This window comes from Aquila chrysaetos, chromosome 25 (assembly GCF_900496995.4).
Source record: "Aquila chrysaetos chrysaetos chromosome 25, bAquChr1.4, whole genome shotgun sequence".
Taxonomy (NCBI): Eukaryota; Metazoa; Chordata; class Aves; order Accipitriformes; family Accipitridae; genus Aquila; species Aquila chrysaetos.
Window position 1 is genome coordinate 14,369,267 of NC_044028.1, and position 23,142 is coordinate 14,392,408.

The following is a 23,142-nucleotide window of genomic DNA, read 5'->3' on the forward strand; positions in this document are numbered from 1 at the left end:
GATAACGTTAAAAAAATCAATGGCTCAATTAACAATCAGGAATGGAGCTTCCAGGCAACAAGCACCATGATCAATAACTTATGTTCAGAGAAATTAAAGGTACTTGTTAAGTCAAGTGTTAAAAGCTGCACACACTTAATATGGGAATATCAGTCACGAATAGTCTGGCAGTTTAACTTGAGAAAATCAGTAAGTACAAAGTTCCCATACTATGTTCCACACCAATGAGTAACTAATGAAGCATAAATATTCACACAAATTCATTTATGTAATAAATTCTCAAATCCCCCAATACACAGCAGTACTGCTGAGTCGACATTAGCTTTCACTTTTGTTACGAGTTACAATTCTAAAATATGAATCCAAAATGAAGTTGGCAAAACCAAATTCAAAGCTTGCACAAAGGTAGATCCCAGCGGTTTGAAGTAACATCAGTGCATAATGGCCTCACTGCTATGAATGACAAAACTTTCCACCAGCATAAAGGCATGTGCTAAGATTTCTTCCGACAAATTTCTCCATGGTCACCAAAACATCTTCAAATGAAATAAAATGCATTCACCTTATGAGAGAGGCGAAAGCAAGGGTTCACATAGCCCAGGATAAGTGACATGAAAACATTTGAGTCCTTTGGAAGAGTTGTGAACATGCATTGTGATATCAAAATCAAGAAACCTGCACAGATATTATCTGACTTATCCTGCTACTATATTCCTACCACATTTTGTAAGATGGCGGTTAAAGGGAAGATTTTTCAAAGGCATAAAGGACAGTGAGATGCTCAAGTCTCAGTGGAAGCCTGGGTAAATCAGATGTCTCATTCTCATTTATGCAATCTAAAATCTCCCGCTTAACTTTTACACATCCGCTCTCAATAGAGCTTTTCTTTGAGAAGAGAACATTTAGAGCAATGTCAAAACTGACTCCTACATCAAGCTTGTGACAAAATTCATCTCATGGTCAATAGCCTTGTTTTTAGAGCTCCACTGATAACAGAGATGATTTAGCAGCACACTCCTGCTCTGGGAATAGCCAAATTGAAGGCTGCTCTTCCGATTATACTGAGCTGCTTCTACTCAAAGTAGGGAATATTCACAGGATAATTTATGCTTCTTCAAAACTTTTAAAAATAAATAAAAGAAATGAAGAGAAATCTTTGCATGCCTCATTTTGCATATCAAGGATTCTCTTTTTGCAGTCTGGTATATATACCATACCCTTTTCCAAATAGCACAAAAGTCTTGTGAGGCCTGAATTCCTTAAGCAGTAATAGAGAAGGGGGGGGGGGGGGGGGGGGCGCGGTGATGGGATGGCAGGATGATTCTCTTCATTTAATGAGCTGCCCCTTTCTTTAGTGTATTATGATCATATCCTGAGCATTGCTGACTGCACTTTGACGGGTACCTAATCAACGAAAATCAATCATCTGAAATTGCACAGACAGTATTTCATCTCCATCAAAAATCACCTTCCTACAGAGCTCCATTAATCTCTTCATCATTGTTTAACTCAAAAAGAAACTTCTGTTGTAAAAGATATCAGACTTTGGTTTTAAATTATAATTAAAGCTGTGCAGTGTTCGCTTCAAGGAAGCAACTAAAGCTACAGTAAGTATTTGGTTTTCCAGGGCAATTTTTCAATGCAGAATAAACCAATGCACCTTGGCGACACATGGGAGGATGAGCAACTGATAAATTTGAGTGTGAATAACCCTATTTGCTAATAGAAGACGACCTTACCCTTTCATCTCCCTCACACAATGTCACAGAAAATTATCCAGACAAAGGAACCCCCTCCAAAAATCAGGATCCCTTAACTGACCCAGCTGAGAGAGGTATTTTCTGTTCTTCTACCCCAAATTAACACCCACGGAAACGCTGCCTGCTGTGAAGATTTACTAGGGTGTGGGCTATCACCCACAGGACCAGTTCTGACTGCAGCAACTCTGGAAAGACAGTATATCACATGGAAGGAAAAACCAGCCTTGTGATATAAAGCCAGCAGTGGGTTCAGCTGTTGTTTGCACTCAGAACAGCACTGATGCTTCCTCTCATGCCTCTTCTGCTAACAAAGAAACGGGACTGCAGCTGCAGTTATTACCTGTCCTCCCTATTTTCAGAAGCATGTGACAATAGGTGAGCTGCATGACTCTCCACACTAAATATTTAAAACAAAGCTAAACTATTGAATAAACAAACAAAAATACTATAGATGAAGTGAAGCCTAATTCACAGTAACAGGATCTAACAGTATCCTCTTTCCTTAACTCCTTCACAGCACTTTCCTTTTGAACCTGGAACCAATAAGGGGATGTTGGACACTAATACATCTGATGGTGAGTTGCAGAGGCAAAAGGACCATTGCTGTTTTAGGGAATAGAGAATTGCCTTGAGTGAATCCTGGTTTTGTCTTGTTGATTTGGTCTAACCACAACTACTCTACTGGAGACAAATTATTTCAACATGTTCTACATCCAGGGCTATATAGGTCACATCAGGATCACTACAACAGTCCTTTCTAACCTTAGAACTTCTTATCAACCCAAGAGGGGGTTTATAAACACTTAGGAGCAAATAACAAACTGACTATGTTAATCCTCTACCATCATGGTCAACAAAATTAGGCTAGGCACAGCTTTTGTGTATCAAAATAACGACAGGATCTGCATTTCAGAGCTATAGCACGTGTGGTACCTTCGACTGACTTTGACAGTGTGTTTCAGTACTCTGCGTTTGTTTGTGTAGATGATAATGCCTGCACCAAAATTGTTCATGCTTTTCCAGGTCTCAAAAGCTTCCAGGGAGCAAATCTCAAATGAGCACTTCTAAGGAGGCAAATGAGAGGTTATTTCATACTCAGGTCATTTCAAGCTCCTCCTAATTGTACTTTTGAAAGATTTCTCACAATTGTTACTTGCTTAACTTACAAGTTCTTGGGAAACTGTGGTTCCTATCCGTATGGCCCTAGAGAGCGAAATGTTATTCAGATGTTTTATGCATTCATATCCATGTTTCTCCCAGGAAATCTGAGGAAAAGCTAACAGACGAAACTTGGGCAGTATCAAACGTTTCTATGGTCTTTTGTATTGCCTGCCTTTCAAACAGCAAACAGTAGACGTAATTTCAGTTTTCAGAATCACAGCTGCTTTTTGGGCTTGTCAACACAAGATGGCATATACTTTACACACATCTGACAAGCGTGATGGATACCAGAAAGCAAGTAAGAGTTTTTGTATTACTATTAGTTTCATGCTGTCCCCTTACAAAACAGTCTTACTGGCATTGTATTGTTGGTGCTCTGTTAGAAACTGGAAAACCAGATGAACAAAATGCATTTAAAACCCAGGAAGTCCCAAACTCAAGCAGGTCCCTTTTTGGCCGGGCCTTTTCCCACCCCTTTGCAGGACAGTCCCAGGCTGTTAGCATAACAACCTCCTTCACGTACCTTGAGAGTGAACAAACACCGTTCCTGGCAAACCCCTAATGTCACAGAAACAAATCAGGATGTCAGCGCAGGAAATTGGGACCCAAGTGTAGGAGCCATAAATCTGTCCCATCCTGATTGAATGAGTTGTGCCCTGAAGGATTGCAGAGTGCTGAATGGCTTTTCCTTGTCAACCAGCTGATGCAGTCTGAGGCGGGGGACAGAGTTATGAAGAGAGCGTAGAGGTGAGCCCTGTTAAGGGTCCAGTGGAGAAAGGAGATGAAAACTCTGAGTCTGGACCAGACTAGCTGAAGAGAGAAATCAAATAATTGGACAGGCTGCTATATTATTCAATTTGATATACTTCGAGTTGTTTTTTTTTAAACACTTAAGGATGCAAATGCGCTACGGAAAGGCATAAAGAAGGAAAGGAGAATAATTTCCTTTCACTGGCAGAGTTAAGCAGAACTGGCTAAACAGTGAAGTCTCCAGAAAGATGATGTGGCAATACAGCTGTGAGTTAAAACAACAGCTACAGTTTTTACTATAGAAGAGGTATTGTTTATTTTAAGCTACTGTTTGGTAAGTGATGGTTCACAGAATGACAAAACTGCTTAATAACAAAGAGCTTCTAGGATATCTCCTGAAATATTTAGTGAGGAATGCATGTAGTGTGCGGATATCTGTTCTGGCGTGGGTAGTCAGAGCTGATCATTTATTTATTTAGAGAGAGGAGTGGGAAAAGCAATTTGGATCTGTAGGAGAAAATGAGACTTTGGCTTGAAAACCCTTGAATCACTTTCGAAAATAAGGCTTAAGTATCTATGTCACATCAGGCAAAGGCAGACATACTTGTGCAGCCCTGGCATTTCTAAAGCTGTTGCCAACCGACTGCGTGAACACTCCCAGTGTTTTTTAAAGCAAAGTCAGGCATCTTGTTTTAAACTTTTTTCTTAAGTGGCTCAACCTAATCCAGTCTGACAATCTGTTATGGTGGCATAGCTAATAGGGATTGTAACAAACAGCAGGGGGTTGTAACGTCTTAAACAAATGCATCTGTTCCCAAACTGAGAGATAGTATTTGCATGTGATATTATTAGGTTGAAAAATTGATCCTTATTGTGTGGACTACGAATTTTGGGGTTGATATTTTGTGCTTTATGCAGCCTGTTTGAGTGATGCTGGACTATTTGGATTCTTCTTCTACCACAAAAATATGGAAGAAGAATCCAGGAGATGTTCTTTTTACAAGTTTAAGGAAGTTACTGCTTCCTCTGAAATCTTGTATAAGATTACCTATGTCCACTGGAGTGTATACACAATCTTCACATGTTTTCACAGCAGGGTAAAATATATGCACTATCAGCTCAGAATACAGTTGAGGCAGAAAGATCCTTGAACAACTTCTCTCCAGGAAACACCAAAGGCTCGGTGTGCTCAAGGTGAGTATGGCTAGCCCTTGGCCTGGCACTGGAAAGACCCACACACATCGCCCTGTTGCCGTGGTTCCCACCCAGCCGCTGCAGGCCTGCATGCTCACACCAGAAGGGCTGACTCCCTTCCCTGCACCCAGCGCATGCCGGAGCATCCCACCTGTATTGGGTTTGCACGGCAAGGTTTTGGTAGCAGGGGGGCTACAGGGGTGGCTTCTGTGAGAAGCTGCTAGAAGCTTCCCCCATGTCCGATGGAGCCAATGCCAGCCGGCTCTAAGACAGACCCGCTGCTGATCAAGGCCGAGCCCATCAGTGATGATGGTAGTGCCTCGGGGATAACATGTTTAAGAAGGGGAAAAAAATGTGCAATTGCAACCAGAGAGAGGAGTGAGAATATGTAAGAGAAACAGCCCCGCAGATGCCCAGGTCAGTGCAGAAGGAGGGGAGGAGATGCTCCAGGCGCCGGAGCAGAGATTCCCCTGCAGCCCGTGGGGAAGACCATGGTGAGGCAGGCTGTCCCCCTGCAGCCCAGGGAGGTCCACGGGGGAGCAGATCTCCACCTGCAGCCTGGGGAGAAGCCCACGCCGGAGCAGGGGGATGCCCGAAGGAGACTGTGACCCCGTGGGAAGCTCATGCTGGAGCAGGGGGAGAGTGAGGAGTCCTCCCCCTGAGGAGGAAGGAGCGGCAGAGACAACGTGTGATGAACCGACCCCAACCCCCATTCTCCATCCTCGTGCGCCACTGAGGGGGGGAGGAGGTAGAGAAAATCATGAAGAAGGAAGGGGTGGGAGGAAGGTGTTTTAATATTTAGTTTTATTTCTCACTACCCTACTCTGATTTGATTGGTAATAAATTAAGTTAATTTTCCCCAAGTCGAGTCTGTTTTGCCCGTGACAGTAGTTGGTGAGTGATCTCTCCCTGTCCTTATGTCAACCCATGAGACTTTTGTTATATTTTCTCTCCCCTGCCCAGCTGAGGAGGGGAGTGACAGAGCAGCTTTGGTGGGCACCTGGGGTCCAGCCAGGGTCAACCCGCCACACCACCGCACGGTGCTGGCGAAGGAACGGTACCTGACCGGTGGCAACTTGTGTTCTGCTGCTGGCTCAGCTGCACAGAGCAGGTACAGCACTGGGCACCTTCCCGTGTCTGGGAAGCGCAGGATACAGTGTTCAGCATGATGAAAGAAGAGAAAGATAACAGTGGGGGTGTCAGGAGCAATTTGGAGCATTAAGTGGAACATGGCGGTTAGTATTGTTTAAAATATTCCTAAAGGGAAATACCTCTGGAAGCACCAAAAGCTCAGGCTTGTTTTCATTACAGGTAACAGGAATTTTGCTGTTGACTTAACTGAGAAAAGGAAGTAGATTATAGTAAAGCAAAAGGAGTGTCATTTGGCCAGGTATTCAAACTGCTCTGTAATAATTTGTATGTATTTAATGGAGAGTGGAACTGGCTGGGAAAATACCTCTGAAAGATTAGAAAAGTTAAATCGGATTTATTGATTCTCCAAAAGTGAGACAATTCATGGGAACAGCTGAATTTTCACCAGTCTCACCGAAGTTCATTAAAGTTTTTTCCTACCAGCTCACTCTCTCACTGCATGGCTCCTCTCCTAGGCACATCTGTTGTGGAGAATGAATCGGAACTGGGCACCCTTTGGGCTCCAAGGAGTTGAGTTTCTCCATTTCCAGAGAGAGAGCCAAGTGCTCTTGAAGTTAGCTATCTTGGAGATAAAGTTGATCCAGTAGTCAATCAGTTAGCCAAGCAATATAAAGGGCAGCTCAGAGCCCTCAAACCCAAACAAAGCAACGTCTTAAAGATCTGAAGCTGGTGCTCCTCAGGGTTTCTAGTCTCCCGGACTGTTTAGCAGAGAAAGAAGTTTCTTGGGCTTTCTGGGTAATGCTGTGGAATAGAAAAGCACAGCAACCTGGGACCTTGTTCTCTAAGAAGTGCCAAGACTGACCAAAATGTTATTTGTATGACACATTAATGCCAAGTTCAAGATGCTTACACTTGGAGATGAATTGAATAAACAACAATATTTAACAGCCATATGACATTTTGCAGACATTCTCTAGCTGCAATATTCGTGTTGGTCTCTGCTTATCAACACCAATTCTTTCTCGTGTACTGAACACATACATTGCTGAGTTCCAGCCAAAGCCACCAACCACAGATCTGCTACTTGCATGAACAGGATGTATGATAATGCTTTGCTACCAGCATTTCATGAAGACCTGTTTAGCTGTACAAATTCTTTTTCTAAGTTAAAAAAAATTTATTGTCTTGGATCACTCAGCATTAGCAGGATCAATTTACTCAACACAAGCCAATTCCTGGGCATGATAGCAACATTTCTGCAATCAACCCAGTGCTTCATTTTCTGCTCTCATCTCACTGAATCTCATCTCCTCCACATACATGACTACTGTGATGAAATAAAAATTTAGAAAGCAAAAGCCTATGTTTTGAAAGGACAACATGCAGAAGCATCTTTGTACAGAGTTTCTGCCTTGCTCATGGAAACCAAAGTCTTGTGAAGTACCTGCCAAAGCTTGAACACTGTGAAGTTGGGGCTGGGATGGGGAAAGTGCAATGGAGCTGTGCACTGAAGCATTTGAAATGAAAAGATGACGTTCCCTACTTTGTCTGCTTTAGTGTTTTTACCCTCTTCTCCACTCTCCTCCTCCAAGCAAAGATGTGTAAAGTTATTTCAGATATGCATTTCTAGTTATTTTATTATCAAAAAGGCACTGAATGCTGTGAATTGTTGTTTACTCTCATACATTTTTAACAGGACATATATGCAATTTTCTTGTTTTGAACAGTGGAACAGAAGAGAAGATCTGAAAAGACGAGTGTGCATGCAAGGGAAAAAGAGAGCCGATAGACAGAAAGATCTCTCAAGGCCAAAGGACTCTTCCACTGAGCAAAGAGATATTAGCTTTGAAAAGCAGGTCTTACACCAAGATATTTTTATGTCACTTTGGCAGCATAAAGGATTCTCAACACAAAGAATTGGACTCCTGAGAATATATCATACAAAAAGGGTGCTGGTAATTGATGTAACAATGTCTGAAAATCTCCTCCAGCTTTGCAGCCAGTACAGGAGCTGGATTAAAATGAGATCTGAATGTACCGAGCTACAACTTTTCTTCTTACCCTGGTAGTGACATTACAGCAAAGGGGCAAATATGCGTGACAAGCACTGAGATATCAAAGTAGAAAAAAAGCCTGTGTGTTTTTCCATGTCCAAGTTTAAATCACAGCACAACGTTTTGATTTGCCATTTGTTGCCCTTTACCACTAGCACTGCAGTATTGCTCAGGAACTTGGTGTGATATCTAGGGTGGAGAGAAAGGCCATCCCCATTCCAGCCCCACCCCAGCTGCAGCTCTAGCCTTTCCCTTTCCAAAGGGACTAAAAGTCTGCAATGCCCTGCCTACAGAGGTTTCTGTACTTTCAACAGTATAACACAAAGTAATCTCATTAACTCCTAGGAGACTGTCCTCTGTGTATGAACTCTGCAGAACAGTGGACAAGAAGCATAAGAGAGACAAAAAGAACTTGCAACACGAGTAAAATGATTAATATTTAGTATAATATTTTTAGAATTATTTTCTTTAAATATAACTATAAAAATGTCCAGGAAAAACAACTGAGGTATTTAACAACCTTTAGAAAACTGCATTTCCTCAGTTTTGGTCTTGGTTATTCTTTTTAAAAAACAACATGTGTTCTACAAGGTCTTTTTTCCTCTCCTCTAATTCACTAGTAGCTCAGAATAAATCTCTTCCCTTCAATTAGTTCCAGGACTGAACACACTGATACAGCAGTTTGTTTTGCATGCATTAAAAAAAAAAAAAAAAAAAAAAAAAAAAAAAAGGTAAAAAAAAAAAAAAGTTGGATTAAAGGATTCTGCCATGACTTTTAGAAGCCTCATTCACAGCAAGTACCCAGCAAATCCAAAGTGCTTTTCTGCCTCAACTAACCTCAATTAGTTACTGCTCAATTCAGATATAAATACAGGATGAAGAGAGGAACTGGAAGGTTAAAGTACATTCACCCCAACCTGCATACAGCCACGAATCTGAACAAAGTAAAATCCACTTCAGTATGGAAGGTACAACTTAAACCAACAAAACTGTGAATGTTACTTCGTTCTTTTTCTGTCATAATCTAATTATTAAAACACAGGCTCTGATTCCTGTCTTAGTTAAACTGATTCATACCAGCAGTAGCACCACTTGTTTTAAATGAAGACCTGAAGTATATCCCATAGTTCTTTTCTGAATCATGGCATGCTTTGTCAGATGTGCTGGTTATTTTCCTATGACATAAAATTGGAGCAAAGCACCAACTTTTATTATACTGCAGCTTTAAAAGAGATACTAAGCCCTCAAAACAGCACTCCTAAAAGTGGAAAACGTACATCCATCACAGCATGGAGCTATGCCTGAGCTAATCAGTCCTGCAAGAAAGCAGGACAAATGACCGAGGGTTGGTGTCCGTGAAAACGCAGCTCTCGCTTGTAATTTGGTAATTTTTTTCCTCCCTCTCATAGAGCTCCTGCAAGATGAAAGGGAGGTTTTGGAATCAGCTTTGCTTGGTGGTCACCGATGATATACTCCTTTTCTGGAGGAACTGAAGTCAGTGGGGGCTGTGCTCAGAATATAGTAAGCCCAATGGAGCATTATTCCCTGAAAAATCAGGGCCCGAAGATCTCCAGCTGGGGACATAAAGTTGGTTGTTAGTTCAGTTTCGGTCTGAGTTCAAAGTACCTTTGTTCCCTGTGCATCATACCTATGCCACCTACTCTAGCTAGCCTCTTGCAAACATGAGGCTAAAACTAATGGTCGATAATTTGCCTCATCTTCTACCCAAGCCCCCTCTCAGCTGTGGACTCAGCAAGTACTGGGGACATTCATGTCAGATGATGAAAATTTTTAAGGCTTTGGACATGGAGGCCATCTATGCTCTATTTGCAGTGTGCTCGATCCTAAGCATATATCTTAGAATAGTTATTTCCATACGCTTTCTTTCCCAGCCACCGCCTTTGCTATATAGATATTTTCTTTCTCCTAGAAAAGTGTAAGAGCCTGTGTTTGTTTGTAGGGAGGGAGGAAGCAGTAACAACGTGTGTGCCTGGCTCCCAAGGATTTTTCTTTTTTTAAGAGTCTAAAGCAGAGCTTTTGGATTTAAAAATAACCTTTTTTGTTACCTTTTTTGAGATGCGAAGGGAAGAGTTCAATCACTACACCTTCCTCTTCCTAAAATGTCTCTGGGTTATTTCTTCTGCATAAGAGTTACATCAAAACTTTCCCTGAACCTCTCCAGAGTACTTTACTCAGAAAAGCAACTATCAGATCAAAAAGTACTTCTGTTTATTAGTTCAATCTCCTTCATTAGATTCCCTCTATCGTGTGTTTTCCCACACAAACAGTGATAAAAAAATCTGCTAAAATCCACTGACAGCTGCGGCTGTGATAGACTTTTCCTTAATCCGATTAGCTGCCGCCTCCCTGTTCGCACCAGTTTCTGTAAGCAGTTACCATATTACACTACAATCTGCTGATTTCATCTGCACTGGCATCAGGCAGCATTCAAAGAAAGTCTGGCCTCATAATAACAGGCTTTGAGAGCCGGGAATCTCCTCTACACACATACACACAAGCTGCTGTCTCTCAAATTGTAAAAACCTGTATGATTTAGGAATTCAGCTCTAAGCGAACAGGGCATTCCCACAAACAGCCACCTTAAACTAGTATTACCCTAACTATTCTCTGCTCAGGCTTATCTTTTTTCAGCTCTTGCATTGTGATGCTTAAATTTGCTGAGACGCTAAAAGAACACTTATCTTTGCTCAATCTACTGGCTCATGCGAAAAAAGTGAAAAACGTCTCTTCAGATCGGAGAAAAATAAAGCAGTTTGCATTTGGACACAGAAAGCTTATTCTCGTCTGCTCAGCCCCTCACTTGTGAGAGCTTGCACTTGTTGCTACCCAGCAGTCAAAAGAGAAGCACTGTGTGCTCCTTCTCTGCATGACTGAGCCAGCAAGAAAATGCAGGTTTCCTTCATCACTCACACTAAGTCACAGCTAGATTTTGGGGGAAGAGGTCTTAAAATAGTTGAGAAGAGGGCTTGAAGAGACCTTGACTCTAAGTAGACTAGGTGACATGTCAAGAGGTCTAAGTTTAGAGAGAAATTCTAGATTTAAGATGGCTCTTAGAAGAAATTCTCGTCTTCTGACCATAATGATTTTTTCCTTCTGGCCTTTGGCTAAAAGTCACAAAGGTAGCTCCCCCAAAACAATGCCACTTAATTTCCTTTCACTTCCTACCGAAATTGCAAGCAATGTCTTTTTGTTTTTATTGCTCAAAAAAGGGAAAGAAAATGGCAGAGCACTGAGTCACAGAGGAATTTTTTGAAGAGATATGGAAATTAAGGCTCATAATACAGTATATAAAGGCTGCAAGATGCCAGTTTAATGGTTAGAAAATAGGCAGCAGGCTCATTCTAGGGAGAAGACAATGTAGTCATTGCTCCTGAATGGTGTAACAAAGATTTTTCATCCTGTGTGTGTCCCTGATCTCTGAGCAAGTAGTTTCCTTCTGAATATGAGGAGGATGGCACGGCCAGTGGGCATATGCAAAAGACGCAAAAGTAATTTTGCCAATGATTCTAAGTTTACAGCATTTGCCTTTAATCTGTTTGTTTTTTTTTAACAGACCCCCCCCCCAAAAAAAACCCAAAACCAACCCAACCCAACAAACAAACAAACAGAAAAAACCAAACCACTGACCCACAAACCAAAAAGCAAACCCCCCAAACCACAAACCTGTTTAATCTTCAGAACTATAGGCTTATAAAAGCCCTTGGCTTTGATAGTTTATGTTTTTGAAATTTTTCCAAAAGTGTCAAATTAAAAGCTCCATTGAAGATGTTCCACATTGTTTAATTACAATGCAAGTAACAAAGTTACGTAGCTAATTGTCGTTATAATTTATTGACTATGGGCAATACCTTAGCACTTTGCAGCTGGACACCCAATCAGCCCAGGAATTTAGGTATGGCAGTACGATGAAGAAACTTGCTATTTAAAATTTCAGTTGCAGAAGAATAAGCATTAGAGCAAGAAGGTACAACTGTACTCAGAAGAACATTTAACTTTAACAGTTTCCTCTTCACCTTTTTCCACTTCTTCCAAAGCAGACCACAGCTCTAAAGAGATTAGAACCCCAAATTCAGGTCCAAGTATTATATACTATCAAACAGGATAGTATAACATTGTCAGCATATCCCTTGTCCTAGATTTTTGCAGATGCAGATTTTCAGCACAACAGATAACTTAACAACCATTTTAGTTTAGATAGAAAGGCAAACTCCAGCAGAAAATGGCCCTACCAAAGTTTTTGCAGCTTGGTCCTAGCTGGCAGTTTAAGAACTTTATAATAAACATGTAATGAGGCCAAAATTGCTTGCCTTATACACAGCAGAAAGTAGGAAAATGCATATAACTCGCTAAAAATCTTTCAACTAATGTAGACTAATAACCAGATTTAGACTTGAGACTGAGAATTCAGAAAAGAAAAATTAATTGAAAATTTCTGTTACATAATCTATTGTTCTTGGAAAAAAACAAGAATCTTCCTTATGAGCTTGATTTTAGCTTAGGATCTGAACAGTCATTGAAACAACACCAAATCTATACTGGAGTTACTGTGATGGCAAAAAGTAGAAAACTGGGTACTTATTCCCCATGGGGGTATGGAAAACAAATGGAAGAAACTCAGAAATAAAAAGATATGATTACAAAAAATAGGCACTAAAATGAAATGTTGCTCTGACAATGGAAGGTTTCAAAATTCTTTGCTACTTTTTTAATTCCATAAAACAAATTTCTATTTGAGAAATGAGATTCTCTGAATAATCCAAACAACTCTTTCACTGTAGCAATGATTATTATCCTATTTAAATAAAAGACCTGTGTTTCTGTAGTAATTATCATACCATATCCCTAATTAATTATTACTCAAAATATCTGTTAAAATTCTTGCCAGCCATTTAGAAAGAGGCACAAATTATTCCCTTTGATCAGACTTGCATTGCTAAAGGCACATTAAAAATACAGAGAGAGTCTGGAAAAGCCTTACAAAATTGTCCATAAAGCCAGAATTATGTTAACTACTGCAGCAGCCCTTACTCTGCATATTCAGAATTTGATTGCATATGAAGAAAATTGCTCTCTTTGGACAAAAGGTCAATCCACACCCCCAACATTAAATTGTATACAGTTTAAAGGAAAACAATTGCCCTCTAATTTGAATACATCATGAAAGAAAATAAGGACAAAAAAACCCCACAAGACTTTTGTGAGCCTCACATCATGTTACAGTTAAATAGACAATACCGACTGCACAGATTCTGAAAGGCTGAATACAACCTCTGGATGTTTAGCACACTGCCAAGTAGTTAATGAAGAGAAAAACCTGGCCAGCAAATGTGATGTTAAGCTCTTGGTCCTATGAAAAACTCTATGGATCTTTAATTCCCATGAACAGAATATAATTTTTTTTAATGATTCCTGTGAAAGACCCATGACAGCAAAGATAGACACTTCTCACAATTCAAATTTGTGATGCTCCTGGACTCGGTCTTCAAATCTCTGATGTTTCTTTCACTAAACCTTCCCTAGAGTTGCAATTTCTATGTCAGAGTCCTCATTTCTAAGAAGAAATATGAGGATGCTCTCTGTATGTGTTTTCATTAGAGCTTTCAAAACAGTTTTAAAAGGTACTAAAAGCCCAGATGTAATAGGTACAGTGTAAGAACTCAGTGTCATCAACCTATGACCAACATGACACCCTTTTTTATGCAATTATTTTGCCCGTTACCAGATAGTCACAGGTAAGTTATTAAATAATTTCCAGTACTCTCTTAAGTGAGCATGAGTAGACCAAATTTAAACATGATGTGTGCTAAGGATGTATTTATATCAGAGAGCAATTGCATCTACCCAGGTCAAACCCATTTCACTTCAGAACTCAGAGAAAAGGCTGAGGCACTGGAGATGCTTTCCTCCCTCTGAATGATGCAGCTCATGGAAATCCAGGAAAATATACTTTAAACCATATGTCATCTTATTCACAAGAAAAAACCCACTTTTTTTTCTTCAGATACCACAGTTCCTCATAAATACCCTTAGAGTCTCTCACAGAACCACAGATTAGATAACACTTAAAAACCCCCAAAAGTACAAAGAGTACCGAGCCATGAAGATACCCCTCATTCACTTGTTAGATCTCCAGATTAAAAAAAACCCAACCAAAACTAATGAAAACACGATTTATGGAAAATTCCAGTGAGATTCAATACAAGCAAGGAATTACTTTCCTACAGCTTATTAGGCCAACTATTGAACTCAGCAGGAAGAACTCTGCCTTGTATCTAGTTCAACAAAACAAAGCCAGGACACCTCTGAGGCTGTCTGGAGGTCCTGTTTAATTATGCGGATATTGCAGGCTCTATGACTAACTCTTCACTTGCACTGCACAGCATGGCTGCAATGGACAGACCCCTGTTTAAACCCAGAAAGGAGATGTTAATGCAAAAAAAAAAAAAATTTAATAGTCAGCTGCTGAAAAAAGTGGTTGAGAGCCTGAACTTTTAAAATAACTAAGTACAAATTTTAGAAGGAATATTTTTCCTCTAACAATAGTTACATTTCAATAATGTAGTCATGAGATTTCTTTCAATATAGCCATGCACATGAATCAATCTAGAAGCATGTAGGACTGCTCTAAAAAAACCCCAATAAAAACCCCCACGCCAAACCTAACACAAATTAAGGGGCTTCTCCCTCTGCCCGCCCTCCCGATATGTAACGTGTGATGCTAATGGGAGTTTTGTGCACTTCAAGAAAAGCATAAAAAGTAATTCCCATATGCTGCATTTGCCACAGGGAATTTGTTACATTCACTGATGTTAAATTAGGCCATTGTGTACACACTTTAGAAACAGAGTCAGGCCATAAAAACTCCTACATGTTATTACTTGAGCATTCATTCCTCAGATTGTCTCTTTGCTGATATTAAAGTCTGAATGTTGTTCATCAGAGAGTGACTGATAATAAAGAAGTGATTGACAAACTTATTACTTGGCTTTAAAAATAAGTTCTCTGAATTCAAAAGATTCTTCTCAAGTCCAGAGAGACGTGGCTTGTTCTTTGTAGCAGAAGGCTGTAATTGGAAAAAATATACACAGAGGAAAAAAATAGGCTTGGTTTGTATTTAAACTGTGTAAATAACTAGATACATGGTTCTTAGTTGAAAGTATCTAGCATTGCTTAGAGAGGGCAGTATGACCTAGGCGTGGGACTGGGGGGGACTCTGGAGCTCCTTGTTCTTTTCCTTACTTCACCACCAGTCTGGCAAGTTTGAGCAAGCAGGGTCACCCCATGGCACTCTCTTTGGAGCTGCTGTTACGGTAAAGTCAAATATGTGCAATAGCACCATGGGATGTCCCTTGCTTGTCATCCAGGCAATCCCCTGGGGCCCATAACCCCATGTGCCTTAATAAGCCTTACAGCCAATAGCAGGGACATGATTACACATCCATTTAAACCCACCATGAATCCAAGCTGTTGACAAAAGCAGTGATCGTACTCTTCCCTCCCAGTCTTCTGCTTGTTCCCAGCCCCTTCTTTACTGCCAGCAGATGGGGAGCTGGATAAACTCCCTCGTCTCATTCAGGCCGATGCTGAGTGAACGCTGGTGATGGCAAGAAGGGCTAAGCAAGGGACCAGCCTTCGACAGCAGCAGCACAGGTTCGTGCCAGATTAATGTGACTCTAACGGCGCCTCTGGGAGCACTTCACACTATAACCAAGACGATCTTGCAGCTAGCTGCCACCAAAAGGGGCATGTTTGCAACCTCATGGCCTCTCCTGGTCACACTTTTCCTTCTTTGGGTGAGGAGTGGACCCTGCCGGCAGAAAACTATTCCCTACTTCCAGTACGTTTATTCTGCTGCCTATTTAGCTCTCAGTTTATTGCAAGGTCAGACAAGCAACAGCGCTGTCACCGAGGAAGCAGCAGGAGCAGAGAAGCGACTGCATGAGCTGTAATGTCAGCCATGCTTTGTTTGTAGGAGCAGTCCCATAGCTCCGACTGCAGAGGTGTAAATAATCCTTCAGTGCCAAGGGCCTAATTGAAGACTGCTTTTTGATTCATTGGGCTCTAAATTAAGGTCAGACTTGCTCATTTTTTACTTTCAATGAACTTTTTGCCTTAGGTACCAAACAACAAACACATCAGATTTCAAGCATATAGACTAAACTTCAGCTGCTCCGGCTCTTAAGCACCAGCCTCTGTTGCAACAAGATCAGTGAGATTCAAATAGAGGATGAAGAGTCCTGCTTGGCACAATCTGCAGCCTGAAAGTGAAGCATGTGCACACGTGTTTGCAAAAGCACAGGCAGCCAAAGTCTTCAAGTCTCTTGACCTTGGGATATTTTGCTGAAATTTGCTCTTAATAATTGCCACCACTTGAAAGCAAAACCAGATGAAAACAAAAAATTATGATTAGTAGCTCTGCTATAGGATAATGCCAGCTGGTTTCACGAACGTGACTCTATGTTTTCATTCAAAATAACCGAACAAATAATCTTTCTCAAGTCTTTTCCCCACCTCCCATTTTCTTTTAATCCTGGGCCAAGCCAAAATCCCCCGTGAGCCTTGTGCTGCTAACCTTCAATTTCTGTCAGTATGGTTTACCACCAGTCTGAAATCCTCAATCATGAACTTACACACCATTACCTGAAGCAGCTGCTTTTTTTCTAGTTGACCTTTTAAACTATCAAAGCTCATTTTTTAGTCACGGTCATCTTTCACCGCTTCCCCTTCCCTCATCCCTTTTTCTCCCTCACCCAATTATTCACACGTAAGCTTAAAAACATGTTAAATATATTTATTTGGCTTACCCTCTTGGACTCGCCCATCTTTAAATAAACAGTAAATGGTGTGTTATTTAAGATAAACCATTGCCTTTCTGTATCTATTTATCTACTTATCCAACTGCGTCTTATTTTCATTTTGGATTCTAATTCACAACTTGGTACCTGGTTGTTTAGCAAGAACTGAAGCCACCTTTCTTCCTGTTTGCTCAGGATTCTGAAGGAGTGCTGCCAATAGCTTTTGAACAGTGTCCAGCCACATACATACACAAAATTACAAAGGACCTTGTATTTCCTCAGAGCGTATGAATATAAAAGCTACGTTTAGGACAGTCAGAGACTGTAACAATGTAATGCTGTTTAGGACTCCAAAAACGTAGCTACAGCTTGGCAGCATACATCAGATTTTATTCATTTGAAGAAGAGTCAGGCTAGTGCAATGGTACAAAGTAGCTTTTTGTCACTACAGGTTGTGGTGTGAACTGATTTTCTGACAATTTGACTACCAAGGAGTTTACCCCAGAAAAGACTTTATTTTTGGCTTGAAAATCAGTACAGCAAGTACTTTCCTTCAACATAGGTTAAATAAAAAATTACATATTTTGAAAGAAGTAGAGCCTGTTTCCTGTCTTATTCAGAAAGGGACAACAGTAGTCAGTGTTTTTCTTGAACCCTTGCCCAACCTCTGACTTGTCTTTAGAGGGTTACTCACAGTAATAAAAAATCCACTATCTTGGAATTCAGGTACACAATCGAGATATTTCCAGATAGTTCAATGACATTCAAAATAAGTGGAAAAATATGCATATTGATTTCCTGTTTTGGCAGCATTAAGATTTATTTACTCTTGATGTTGCAGTGACCTCTAGTTTGTCTTGGTCAATACATACCTCTAGGGTTGATAAACCTTAATATTCACCTCCATGACAGTCAATATCCACTTTATAATATAAAAGCTATCCCATGGGACAAACATTAATATTGTCAAATAGATTCAGTCACTCACCTCTTTCTTCTCATAATGTGAAAAAGGACAGAGCTTGAACAGTTGGCAAAATTGAGGGGAAGGGGAAAAAAAAAAAAAAGGCAATGAATTCTGGCAAACTAAAGAATGTGCAAAATGTACCACTGACCTTTATCTAAAAGGACTCTGGATGAAATAATCATCTAGATTTGTGTACTAGAGAAGAGTCAGGCTAGTCTTTACAGGATAACCTCAAATTCATCCTTGTGGAAGATCACCTGCAACTAAAAACTCAAGGTACAACTTGTCTTATATTTAACTGACTGTCTTCTTGCGATGCTCTCCCCAAAAGACACCAAGAGCTGGAATGGGCTATTGATTTCCTGGTACTAGTGTTAACTTCTGGCTGATCACGTAGCTCTTAAAAACTGATTCTGGATATCATGAATTATAATTACCAGTGCATGCTAGGGAGCTTCCTACAGAGACAACCACAGTCCAGAATAAAAGCTAGGAAGTTTGTCATTACATTTCTCTTTTAACCATTCAGGTTGGCTGCTTTATCACTGAGGGTACCTTAGGCCCTCCAGGCTGTGCTCATTCCAGTAAAGGAACTTAATTGAGGGGCAAAACAAGTTTCCTTATAATAAAGAAGAGGAACGTGGCACCAGTTTTAAATGACTGCTTTAAATGACATTGCCATTAAAATGTCAGATTTTTTTCAAAGTTTACTATAGAAACATTTGGGGATTTGGCAGTCCGTTCTTATACTTCATCTACGCAGGCAGCAACTACTGTGGGGTGATTTTTTTTTTTTTTTTTTTTTTTTTTTTACAGCAACTGCTGTCTGTCTCCGTGAGCAATGAACTGGCACTAGGCCAGGTTCGCGTGTGCGTGTATCTTTTAAATGAAAGAGAGCTGTCAGTGCGACTAAACTTTCTGACATGCAATTCCTGCCTTTTAAATCTTCTGGTGGGAAAAAGTCCCCTGCAACTGCAAGAGCTGCTCCAGCCCAGAAAGGACCTACTGCAGGAATGCGGACAAGGGGAAAATGTGTTCTGGTGCCCAACAGACTTTCAGTTGCCAGAAGAGCTCTGAAGATATTAAAAGATGATTTATATTAGGATGGATCTAACATATATTGGGAACTGGACCAGTGCCCAAGACTGGGTTAAGTGTCATGAAAAGCCAGGTATATCCTCCCGCACATCTCCCTATATAAATGTAAACCGCTGTCTTTATGTTTGAAAGTGCAAGATTTTTAATGAAAAACACATTGCAGAAGCATTTCTAGTTCTGCTGCAGCACTGAAAATCTTAGGTGAAATCTTGGGTACAATGCACTACACTGTTTTATCAAATATTCTTGCAAATTTTTTGGGGTTTTTCCAGATCTATTTTTACTGTACATGTTAAATCAGATAATTTATTTCCCAGATAAATTAAAGTACTAATGAAGTTTTCAGAAAAGTGTATTTTAGTTGCAATCTTACTTTTCGTTTACATTAATAACATAGTGCAAGACACTCCATCTTTACGCTGATTATGGCATTTTGTATTTGATGGGTACCACTTGGTCAGCAATAATGAAGACATAGCAATAGAAGTTAAATAAAATTCAGCAAATATTTTTAGGTATGCATTCTTTACTTGTAATTAAAGCTACATTAATCTCTTTTAGAAGGGGTATTACCTGCAGTATTGCTAGCACCTCACCTAAGTTTTAATAGCTGCAAATCAGATAGTGAAGTAAATCTCATTTTAAAACTACTTGATTTTATGTAAAGCTATTCACTAAACTTCAACACTTACATTGATTCGTCAGAGCAACAAGAAGAATAATCAAGTCTGAACTGTATTTTAATAAGTCCCACTGCACACAGCTGAAGCAAAGTCTTGCTCTTTAAAATTGCAAAGCCAATGCGTAAGATTGCACTATTGCCAAAAGCTGTGGTTTTGCCCCACTGCCACGATCCCCGACTAAAAGCTCTTCCAAAATTACCCCTGTGATTAGGAACCCTCTATTAATCTCCAGTTTAAAATTACTGATAGCCAGTTCAGATTTATTTATTCTCGTACCACCGTTATTTTGTGCAAATCCTTCCTTCCTGGATTAGAGTCTGAACTGTGTTTTGTAGCATTATTGTTTCCCTCATTGCCTTCATTTCGTTACCCTACATCACATAAGCTTTTCTAGTCTCCCTTAGAAAGAGGAGCTATCCCTCTTCTCTTTGTTGTAGCAACACCTTGTGCGTCTGCTCTCCTTTCTGTCTTTTATTTGTGGGCATGGATGACCAGAGTCACAGGGAGCATTCCTGCTGAGATGGCAACTGTACCTGTGGTGCTAGTGCTAAACCCATTCCCTAAACGTACTAGAAATACATAGCCTGATGCATCCCGGGGTCTCGCTGCTGTCTTCTACTAGCAGCTCCATGCTAGATTCTCCTCCTTCTCATCAGTTTTTATCATCAGGCTTCAAAAAGTACAGGTTAATTTTTGTCCCTGTGTCACTGATCAGACTCAGAGACAGGGGCACACTCAGGGATATCTAAACTCCTAATATAAACTTGCTGTCTATCCTATTTCCCTCCTAACAACGCACGCTGTTGGTATTCTCTGCATATGCCCTCTATATAGTGTTGCTGATGTTGCTGCTACTTTTCAGTTGAAAAATAGGAGCTTTTAGCTGTTTCAGTTGTATGCCATTGGGCTAGGCTTTTTACATAAATAAATTTCAGAAATGACAGAATCTTCTCATAAAGTTTTTTAAACAAATAATTACACAGTATAACAAAGTCCGAGAAGCAGTATTATTCCTGCTTTTCCATGGAGAAGCCAGCATATGTGTGCCTCTGAATATAGATTTTAATTTTGTGTTTCTTTGGGAATCACTAGGTTATAACATAACACGACTAAGAATTTCCCATGAAGATGGCTTGTCTCTTAAATATCCAGTACCTCAAGAAGAGGTGATATCTGGTAATACGTGTTCTTTTTTGACACATAGGAAACTGAAGTTCAAGGTTTTATACTAAAACAGAATGGGAACCTTTGTAAATCACGACAATTTTCACGGGATAAGATACTGTTTCTTGCCCAGATCTGCTTACATATTCTTCTTGGCACAAGAATACAGGAGTCTGAAGAAACACTTGTACTGTTATTTTTTGTGATGTGTATTTCTGAGCACAAGCTGTGACATTAATCTAATGTATGTCTCTCTGCATTAACCAATCAGCAAATTCTTCTTGAAACATTGCTTTCCCACATCAGAGTACTGGAGGTTAGAATGTACCTAAAATGTCTGCTTATAATTTGTTTCTGCTCTTATGCTTGGGTGGGTAGAAGTCTAAATATTTACACTATTTGCTACGTAAGTGATGTTGTACTTGGAATCATTCCTAAGTTCTGCAGCCTAGATTTGTTCTAGAAAGTTATGATACTCAAAAAAGCCTACAGTCATACATTAACAAAAACCCCCAACAAACAACAGTGTAGATTTCAGTTGCTGAATGCTGGCAGTAGTGGCCAAAACCTAAGAAAAAGCACAATTAAAGAAATTGTTTTCCCAGAGCATTTTAACAAAGAGCTTGGAGGAGCTCAGAAATCCAGTAGCCCAGAAATCTGCTGCCTGTGTAACTGGTTCCCTTACAGATCTGCTAGTCTGCGTTTTCTCTTCTCTCAAAGCAAGCTTTAAAGATCCAGTAAATCCAAGCACTACTGAGAACAGCCTCAAACCTCATATTGAAGTCAGAACTGTTCCAAGGAGGAACAGGGAAACGGGGGAAGACAAATGCTGCATAAAACCTTTACACCCCCATACAGCATCGCTGTCAGAATGCAAAAATCAGGAATCTGGACCAAAATTCCACCAAACCCCCAAACCAAAACAACAACAACAAGAAGCACACATTTTTACTCACAGTTATCGTTTACACTAGATAATTAACAAGATAAATACTAATCAAGAGCCTTTAGAGTATTCACCTACATCTTTCCATAGTGTTTCACTTAGAAAGAAAAGCTTTCAAGACAGATGCTTTCCACCAGGGTTTCCCGGTGTCCAATGCTCTGGAGCACAGGCAGTACAGAAGGGCTGTCCTCCTCCAGTTTCCTAGGCACGCTAGGATGGAGCACGACTCTTCCAGTAGTTGTTACCATAGTAGGTAAATGCCACGGGGTATGAAGCTGATGACAATTGTCTTCTCACCCAACCTTACAGACTCATTCAGAGACTTCTTCTAAATCCCCAAGTGTGTATAACCATTGAAATATTTCAGATGGAAAATCGATAATAGACACACTTTGAAAATATGACCATGCTCTGGGAAGAGATTGAGAAGTGCCACTACAGCAGAAGAATCTCACCAGGAGTAACTATCAATCCCTCCTCATTAGAAGAAAATCAGTAGGAGGAAGAGTGGTAAGTGACATGAGTAGGATGGATGGGCCAATGTAAGGAAACATTTTTCTTTAACTATAGCTGCTTAGAAAACTGGAACCCAATTTTGTTTTACTTCATTGATGTTAAAAGGAACTCACAGAGGACTCTGAGAAGAGAATTCTTTATTCCCAAGTTGCAGAAAGTGGCTCCATCTAATAAATATGTTGGCACAAAATCATAGCAAGAAGAAGAAAATCCAATTAAAAATTAATCAGGAGTTATTTGTTATTTAATGTGTTCATAAAACTAGCCTGTTGAGCCATAGCTGAAGGAATCCACCCTTAACAAGGTTTCGTATGGTACTAACCTCTGCTCTGCAGGGCTGAGAGAACAGGGCAAGCAAGGGGTACACATTCTACCGCACGCATTGCAGAAAAAGGAGAAAGGTTACAGCTTTTCCTTCAGTAAAGCAGTTCTAGTGGTTATAACACCCCACCCCAGCAACAGTACTTGTGAATGCCAAAGAGTTGCTCCTTGCAGTTACTTCCTGGCTAAAAACACCAGTCAGGTGTTATGGGATGTACTCTTTGCCTGCTGAAAAGGCATGGCACAGCAGAGAGTTGGGGAATCTTATTTTTACAGCGGATTCCAGCATCCCAGTAATTCAGGGAAAGAAATACAGTAGTCTGTAAGGCATGGCACTATAGTAAGCTCTGTCTGCAGCACAACCCAGAGGCAGGGCAAGAATCTTTTTTTTTTAAGGGAACAGTGACAAGTCTGCTTTTATACTACGGATCCAAATCTTTGATACCAGAAGGTAGGAAGATGACTTCAGGACACTAAATCATTTTTGATTTATCTCCTGGAGGCATAATACAGAGCAGATTTAAATGCCTACATTTTCTTTAGAGGATTTTCTAGTGATAAGATACCAAATAACAAAAGAATGTAGCTGTCATTAAAAAACCAAGCAAACAAAAAAGCTC